The sequence below is a fragment of the Ictidomys tridecemlineatus genome, chromosome 10 (genome assembly GCF_052094955.1).
Source record: "Ictidomys tridecemlineatus isolate mIctTri1 chromosome 10, mIctTri1.hap1, whole genome shotgun sequence".
Classification (NCBI taxonomy): Eukaryota; Metazoa; Chordata; class Mammalia; order Rodentia; family Sciuridae; genus Ictidomys; species Ictidomys tridecemlineatus.
This window is the reverse complement of record NC_135486.1, coordinates 16,761,550-16,770,484: the sequence shown is the minus strand read 5'-3', so window position 1 is coordinate 16,770,484 and position 8,935 is coordinate 16,761,550.

The following is an 8,935-nucleotide window of genomic DNA, read 5'->3' as shown; positions in this document are numbered from 1 at the left end:
TCATCTGGCTCTTCACTCACTTTCCTTCCTTCATTACTGCCTCAAAACAAGAATCTTGACATCTTTCCAGATTAAGTATCTACTGTACTCTTGACCCCAGCCCAGCCTCTTCCCCCAGGAATTGCTATCACAGTACCTCTTCTAGCTTTCTCATTCACTTCTCCCCATTTGCCTGAGAACTGTTCAGATTTTCCCTAATATAACAAAAATAATAAATAATAATCATAACTATCCATTATTATTATTCACCTTTAAAGAGACAAACTTCTCAAGAGTAGGTGACGTATCTGTTCTATTTTCATCTTCCAGTTCTTTCATTAGTTCACAAACTACTTTCTACGCCCTCACCCTGGCCTGTCTGATACCTACCGGTTCCACCAGCCCTAGTCTCTTAATTCCCCTGTTGGTTTCACCTCCACCCCCAGTTTAAGGATCAGTCTACTTTTTTTCCGTATTTTAATTGGTGCATTATAATTATATATAATGGTGAGATTTATTGTTACATATTCATACACGCACACTATGTAACAATATAATTTGGCCAATATCACTCCCCAGGATCTATCTGCTTTTTAAGAATAAGACAAATACTTGATGGCCCAGAACCAAGTCAGTTATATTTGCAATCTTATTTGAAATTATATACTTTTAAAGAACATTGTGCATTCTTTTTTATTCTCATTTATTCAACAATCAACAAGTGTTTGGTATTCAGAGATGAATGACTGCTTCTTCCTTTCAAGAAGCTTAAATTTGATAGAAAGGGAAGAACAGAAAAATTGAAAATAAAATTCATGGTAAAAATGTATGGTACAACGCTTGCCTTGCATGCACAAGGCCCTGGGTTCAATCCCCAGCCCCACAAAAAAAAAAAAAAAAAAAAAAAGTATGGGAACTATGGTAGAAGTATTTGTAGTTTTATGTATTATGAAGTTCAGATGTGCTGTCGTTGACCTTCTGCCCACCATGTGGGGATGATAAGCACACAGGCCTACAACTGCTCCCTCTTGGAATTCCCTTCAGCTCCTCCAGCTCCTGAGCTAGGGATCTGGCTCTGCAATGAAGAGTCCTAACTTTTGCAGCACATCCACACTGCCAAGGCCAAAGTGACACAGGTTTCAATCCATCATGCTCCATGATGTTCTGTAAGCTTCCAGGCTGTTCTCATTCTCCCTGACTTTTCATCCATCTTCCCCTCCCAATTGCCTGCCTTCTGTCCTTCCAACACCAGCAACTCTGCAGAGAATGCTTAGCCAGCTCCTAACACCACACAATTACATATGTGTGTGCATGAACACATGTATGTGTATACACACACCCCTCTTGTGATTCTACTTGTTGAATTCTAACTGAATGAACCGGATAATAGGTACATTGCAGGGTAATAGGTACATTGCATCTAACTGATGAACAGGGTAATATACACATTGCATTCATTATATTCTCAATGTGTTGGATATATTTGCAAATTTCTTGTTGGTACTCTAAACTCAACTTGGAAGAGTTGGTGATGAGAGTGTTCACAAGATTCTATGAAGGCACCTGAAGAGAGCTATCCCAGGCTCACAAGGAAAGAGGAGAAGGCTCCTCCCTACTGGCCAGTATTTGCTGGCTTCATAAGCTGCCTTTAGTACCTTCCCCCTAACTGCAGGTCAATTTAACCTTCTTAATCCTACTCCCTACTCATCTATCTCCAAATCTCAACCAGATCATCCATAGGATAATTCTTAACTCTCCATAAATACCTCTGTCCTCTTTCTGAATTCCCAAACTCCCGCACTATAGTTTGGATCTTAACTGTCCCCACCAAGGCCCATGTGTTAGAGGCGGGATCCCCAATGCATGGCATTACTGGGAGGTAGTGGAACCTTCAGAAACTGCTGCCTCGCCAAAAGAAGTTAGGTCATTGGTTGGGGGTGGGCCCTTGCAGGGAATAGTGGGACTCCGGCCTCTTCCTTCGTTTTTGTTTGTTTGGTTGTTTTTTCCTCTCACTTCCCAGCTGCTGTGAAGTAAGCCGCTGTGCTTCACCACCATGCTCCCTGGCATGACATGCTACCTCACCACTGGCCCAAAAGCAATGGGGCCAACCAGTCATGGACAGAAACTCTGAAACTGCGAGCCAAAAATGAACCTTCTCTCTTTTACAAGTTGATTATTTCAGCATTTTGTTATAGAAATGGGAAGCTAACACATCTCCTTTCCAACTCCTTAGATGTCTCCTTATTCGTGGATAACCTACATCTAAAAACTAAGAGTAATCTAAAGACAACTTTTCAGAACTAAAAGCTAATCCTTCTGACTTCCATCTTCTCTTGGTTATCTGTATAGCCTGGTCCCTGAAAACAAAATCCAGGATTTTGACTCCACACATCCTCTGTCCAATATTGGGTCAATTTACTTACACAGATTTTTCATAAGGGCTGGGGATGTGGCTCAAGCGGTAGCGCGCTCGCCTGGCATGTGTGCGGCCCGGGTTTGATTCTCAGCACCACATACAATCAAAGATGTTGTGTCCGCCGAAAACTAAAAAATAAGTATTAAAAAAAAAAAAAAGATTTTTCATTCTAGAGTATCACAATAATTCCTCCTGTCTTTCACATCTAACCCATTGATCACTCTTTTCATTCATCCAACAGTGATTTTCCAGACCAAAGGAGTAGAGGAAGGGGAGAGAGGGAGAGGGGAGGGAAGGGAAAGAGAAAGTACTGGGGGTTAAAATGAAGCAAATTATGTGCATTTATGAATACATCAAAATGAACCTCACTATTATGTATAACTATTATGCTCGAATAAAATATGTTTTAAAACAGTGGTTTTCTAAGCATCTAATTTTTAGACTGAGGGAGGGAACATATTTTACCCATTTCTTAAAAACTTAGAGTTTCTCCCATTTCTTACAGTATAAACTCACATAGTTGGACTTTACGGTCATCGGAACCTTGCCATCTGTAGGACACATGACTTTCCCCGGAGTCACTAAGCTGCCAAGGAGGCTCTGGGAAGGACAACTTCTGCAGCAGGAACCTCCCTGGAGCCCAGGCTGGGAGAAACCCAGTCTTCCCACACTATTCCAGGTCTGGCTGAGAGGTAGAGAACACAGCTTTCACCTTCTTTTCTATATTTCTTTAAATGTGTTATTATACAAATCATGTGTGTCCTCTTTTTTTCTAATTTTAGAAAAACAAGAGAGTAAATAGCAACAGTGCCTTTTATACCAACACCAAGAAATAACTACTTTTCATGTTTTGATATCTTTCTTCAGGGATATTTGTAACTTTATAAGCTTTGAACAAAACTAATTTTTAATTAATTAATGTTTTCTAATCTGCATATTTCACTTAATATCATGATCATCTTTTCAGGTCAGCAAGTATATTTCAACACCTATCATTTATTTTTATTTATTTTTATTTTTTTAATTTATTTTTTAGTTGTAGGTTGACACAACACCTTTATTTTATTTTTTAATTGGTGCTGAGGATCGAACCCAGTGCCTCATGCATGCTAGGTGAGGGCTCTACCTCTAAGCCACAACCTCACCCTCAACACCTATCATTTTTAATGGCAGTGTAGTATTCTACTGTATGGCTATAACATAATTTACGTACCTAATTGTCCCTAATTCTTTTTTTAGGACATACACATTTTTTTTAATATTTATTTTTTAGTTCTCGGCAGACACAACATCTTTGTTGGTATGTGGTGCTGAGGATCGAACCCGGGCCGCACACATGCCAGGCGAGCGTGCTACCGCTTGAGCCATATCCCCAGCCCGGACATACACATTATTTCTAATCTTTCACTATTACAATTTTGCAATAAGTACCTTCATAAATCTATTGCTTCCTTCTCAATGTTCTCCTTAGGATAAACTAGAATTAGTATTTCTGTGTGAAACAAAACATATATTTTTAAAGTTTTTAATATGAGATGGTTTCTTTTTCTGAGGATTTCAAACACTGGTGTAGAATTTCAGCAACATGCCAGTAAACGAAAAAATATGGAGGTGGCAGAACACCCTCAAAATATACCCTTAATCACCCATTTTCTGAGGATATGAGAACTCTTAAGATGTCAATAGGTCAATTACTTTAGTACAATACATATTTCTCTGGGCATTTAAAAGACAACAGTTTAATTTATATGCAGAGAAGACACACAAATGATGAAAATTTTACTCATCGATTTCCAATATTAGCTAGTTTGGTTCAGTTTGTTTCTTTGGATTAGTATTTGGGTTGCTACTGCTATTTTTTTTAAATAAGTTCACATTTTTCTCTTGGAGCAAAATGGTACAGTAATAAGTTTGTTAGGACATGGCATGCTAAAAACCTCCACTCACCCATCGCTGACAATCAAGCACCATATTCCCCACTTCTTTTGTAGCTAGGTGTGTGCATGTGACCAGGAGCTCACCAATGACATGTAAGCCAAAGGGATGTGTAACTTCCCCTCTGCTCATCTCCACTTCTATCTGGTTGGAATGCAGACATGGAGGAAGCTGCAGGAGCAGCCATCCTTGATGACAAGATGAAAACTTCATACCAGGGATGGCAGAGCAACTGCATAGAAAGGACCTATCCCTGAAATCTCATGAAACTGCCATATTGCCATAGACTACTTAAGCTTGACTATTGGGTAGGAAAGAAACTTCTATCTTATCTAAGACTGTTCTTTCAGTCTTTGTTTCAAGGGCTGGCTTAGTATCCTAATAGAAAGATCAGGGAGTTTAACCATTTGTTTTCAGTAGTCATTACTGGAATATTCCTAATAGTAGATTTAAATTATAATCGATTTTTGTGGGGTTTTTTTTAAAGGTTAAATGACAAGGATATTGTTGACAGTCAAGTATGTGGAAGTCAGACTATTTTACTAAAGAAATACATGCAAATTCTTTCACCATCAAATGAGTTTCTTCTTTGAATAAAAAATCCAGTTACATAAAAGGAATGATTTGGCTTATTACCTTTTTGACTTGCTTTACACATTGACTTAGACTTAAAACTTAGAGTCCCTGACCTTGTTCACTTCTTGAATTCAAATTTTTGTGATTCTATAGATTTCTTCAATGTCTTTGATCTTCAGGGATATTACAAAGATAAAGCTTTAAATCATAAAATTTAACTTAAATTGTACATGAAAATTTATAACACCACTGTTTCATAAGTTCTACCTATACTTATGTTATTTCCTCCCAGGATCCGGGTACTACAAATGAAATAATAATTTTTACAGTATATAGAAAATTCAAGGATCTAATGACTTCTATATTCACTTTAGAGGTGAGGAACATGAAGAGAAAGAAGTAATTAAGTCACAGATGACTTAATTTTAGGCATTAGAGGCTTACCATAATGGAGATTTTTTTTAACAAGTGTAGTATCTCTATATAATATATACCCATATCTTCATATAATGTATCTCCAACACTCATCTCTTTCGTTCTAATAGCTCCCAGATTTCCTTTGGAAAAAGGTCTGTAAATTCAGATTCATGCCCATGGGAGCTGAGGGGCTGACCTCCCACTCACCCCAACCAAGTCATGCTTTCCTGGGGCTTTTGAAACATAAAATGTATAAGGAAATGGCCACACCTCCTCCAGGAGAAATCTTCCAGAGGGCCCAAGGTTCCAGCACATTTCCAAGCCTGACTCTCCAATATCCCATCAATTCTGAGCACATTGCCAGGTGCACCTAATATTTTACTTCAGTAAATATTCTTTAGCTTTGGTTGTTTAGCCATTTTTTGTTAGCAACAGCCAAAATATTCTTACCATGCAATCTATTACCACCATATGACTTAACCTTCCTTTTCCTAATAAGCAATCTTTGTTAAAAACTTAAATAAGGGCTGGGTTTGAGGCTCAGTGGTAGAGCACTTGCCTTTCATGTATGGGGCACTGGTTTCAATCCTCAGCACCACATAAATAAATAAAATAGAGGTATCGTTTCCATCTACAAATAAAAATTTTAAAAAAGAAAAACTTAAATGAATGAAGAAAATGTATAAAAATTGTGTTAATAAATTTTATACACTATAGCCAGACCTGTGATATGCATCTGTGGTCCCAGCTTCTCAGGAGGCTGAGGCAGGAAGGTTGCTTGAAACCAGGTGTTTGAGACCAGCCTGGGCCACATAGTTCCCCCACAAATATTTTTAATAAGTAAAAATAAATAAAATGTAATTCCTGTAATTAAAAAAAAAAGTCTTATAGGACATAAGCCTTTTTATTTCTACCTATTGGAAACAAGAATTCAGTATATGTGGAACCGGGGTTGTGGCTCAGTGGTAGAGCACTTGCCTAGCACATGTGAGGCCCTGGGTTCAATTCTCAGCACTGCATATAAATAAATGAATAAAATAAAGAGGTCTATCCATCAACAACTAAATATATAAAATGTGTGTGTGTGTGTGTGTGTATGTGTGTGTATTCAGTATATGTGAATTTAGTGTTATTCCCTTTTTTTGCTATACTGGAAATGGAACCCAGAGACTCACACATGCTAGGTAAGCATCCTATCACTGAGCTACATTCCCAGCACTCTCTCTCTCTTTTTTTAAGGGTTATATTTTAGTTGTAGGTGGACACAATACCTTTGTTTTGTTTTTATGTGGTGCTGAGGATCAAACCCAGTGCCTCACGCATGCCAGGCAAGCACTCTACCGCTGAGCCACAACCCCAGCCCCCTCTCTTTTGTTTTAAGATGTAAATATTTTATATCCAAAAATCTTTAACAGATACTTAAAAACTTAAGTAATAATTTAAATCCCCAATATATTCCTTTTTATAACTTAATTAATATCTTATGAAATACTGGTGTTTTTACCAAAAAAGAATAAGTATCATGATACAGCTTCATATTTCACTTTTTTCCACACTAGAAACCCTAAAGCACATCGGGAGCCAACTTAGTTGTTAAAACCAGTAACTCAGCACTCCTAACGGACAGAATTATTTGCCTCTGATTTGCACGACTTTCCATTTTACGCATCAGCTGAACAGAAATGACTGGTTGCTAAGCAACAGCTCTTCTCTCTTAGGCCAGAAATAGAATACACAGAAAGGCCAATTTTTAAAATATAATGTACAATATATGAAGTTAAAGGAGACCCAGCCCCACAGTTTGGCTGTTTGCCCAGAACTGTTGACATGAATATTAAATTCACAACAGTTTGTGAATTTTGAATACTTTTGATCTACGCAATAGTAGTAACTATATCACCTTGTTCTTCCAGTATCTTCCTTGATACAGAAAACCCTGAAGTGATAAAGAAACCAGGCTTTTGAAGCAAATACCTATTTGTAAACTGTAGAGTTAGGTTCTATTGAACCAAATCATTCTTAAAGCAGCATTAACATTCTGGTTGAGCTTCTGCTCTCTTGGTTAAAACAATATATTTAATGTTCAGAAAGCATATATTGCAAGCTGGTAGTAGTGACTAGCACAAAGAAATGATCACTTACTTTGGGCTCCATGTATGCAATAATTGCTAGTAGTCAATGGAGGTTTACAAAGTACCGTTCTAACTTCAACATACGCATTAAGTCATACTAGTAGCTTCCTTTTGGCAGATGAGAGAAGGGGCTAGGAGAGGTTCCATAGGTTGCTCGAGGGCATGCATCTAGAAAGCAGGGAGCCAGGATTCAAACTAGGCAGTGAGGCTGTGGTCTCCACCATTTCATGTTCTGCCTTTTACTGGGTGGTTCACCTATTGTCTAACCATTATTTTAAAAAAAAAAAAAAAACTTCCTCAGAATACATACAATTATATTTATGTACGTGTGTGGGTTTTTTTTTGTTGTTGTTGTTTTTTTTTGCACAGTACAGGAAGTGGAACCTAGGGCTTCACACATGCTGAACAACACTCCACCACTGAGCTACATCTTATTTCATTATGAGACAGAGTCTCACTAAATTGTCCTAACTGGCATTGAATTTGTGATCCTCCTGCCTCAGCTGGAATTACAAATGTGTGTCATCACACCCAGCCATTAGTGACTTTTGACCTTTGGTTTTCATTGATTTGACACCAGCACAAATTAAGGGCACAAGAGCAATCTAACAAGTGATGAAGATCAACATGTAGGTAGATCTTAGTCAATAGAGAACTGATATTGTGCCAATTCGGCTGAACCTGTGGTTACATGCTATGCTTACTCAGAATAGATCACACAGTTGCACCCGTTTCTAAGGAATCTCTTTGAATAAATTCCACTTCTAGGAATTGGTTTCCTTTTGAAAGGTATACTTAGTGACTATTTTTTCAAAATTTGGCTTAGTATACAAGAAGAAAGGAAGGGAAGGGATGGAGGAAGGGAGGACAGACGAACCTGTTTCTCTTAACAGCTGGAGTGAAACACAGTTAAGGAGAGCCCTTCATTTGTTCAGTGTTTGATTAGTCTGCTTACAGTTGGGCTGAGAGCATCTACCAATCTGCTGCCTGCTCCATGCATTAAAGTTGTAGGAGCAAAGACACAACTAGTCAGGGCTCTGGAAAGACTGAAAGACAGGGAGACACAAATAACAGTCACTGGAAAAGAGATGTCCTGTGTGTGTTTGGAGATGAAATGTTAATGTGTGGTTTAGAATTCTTTCTCAGTTTCCCTATGAAATTTTCAATAAATTCTGCATCTCATTAAATAAATAAATGGCAACTTCGTTTCATTTTAAAGTACTTGATAACCAGTATCCATTCAAATAAATTTTACCCTTCCTTTGTGCTGTCATTTAAATTTCTAAAAATGGGTGTCGAGCAGTAGTATGTTATGTGTCTCACATGCAGAAGGCTCTGGGTTCCATCGTCAGCAGCAAAAATAAAAATAAATAAATAAGACTGGTGTAGTGGAAAACACCTGTAATCCCAGATACTATGGTGGATGAGGCAGGAGGATCTCAAGTTTAGGACCAGCCTAGGCGATTTAGCAAGTCACTTT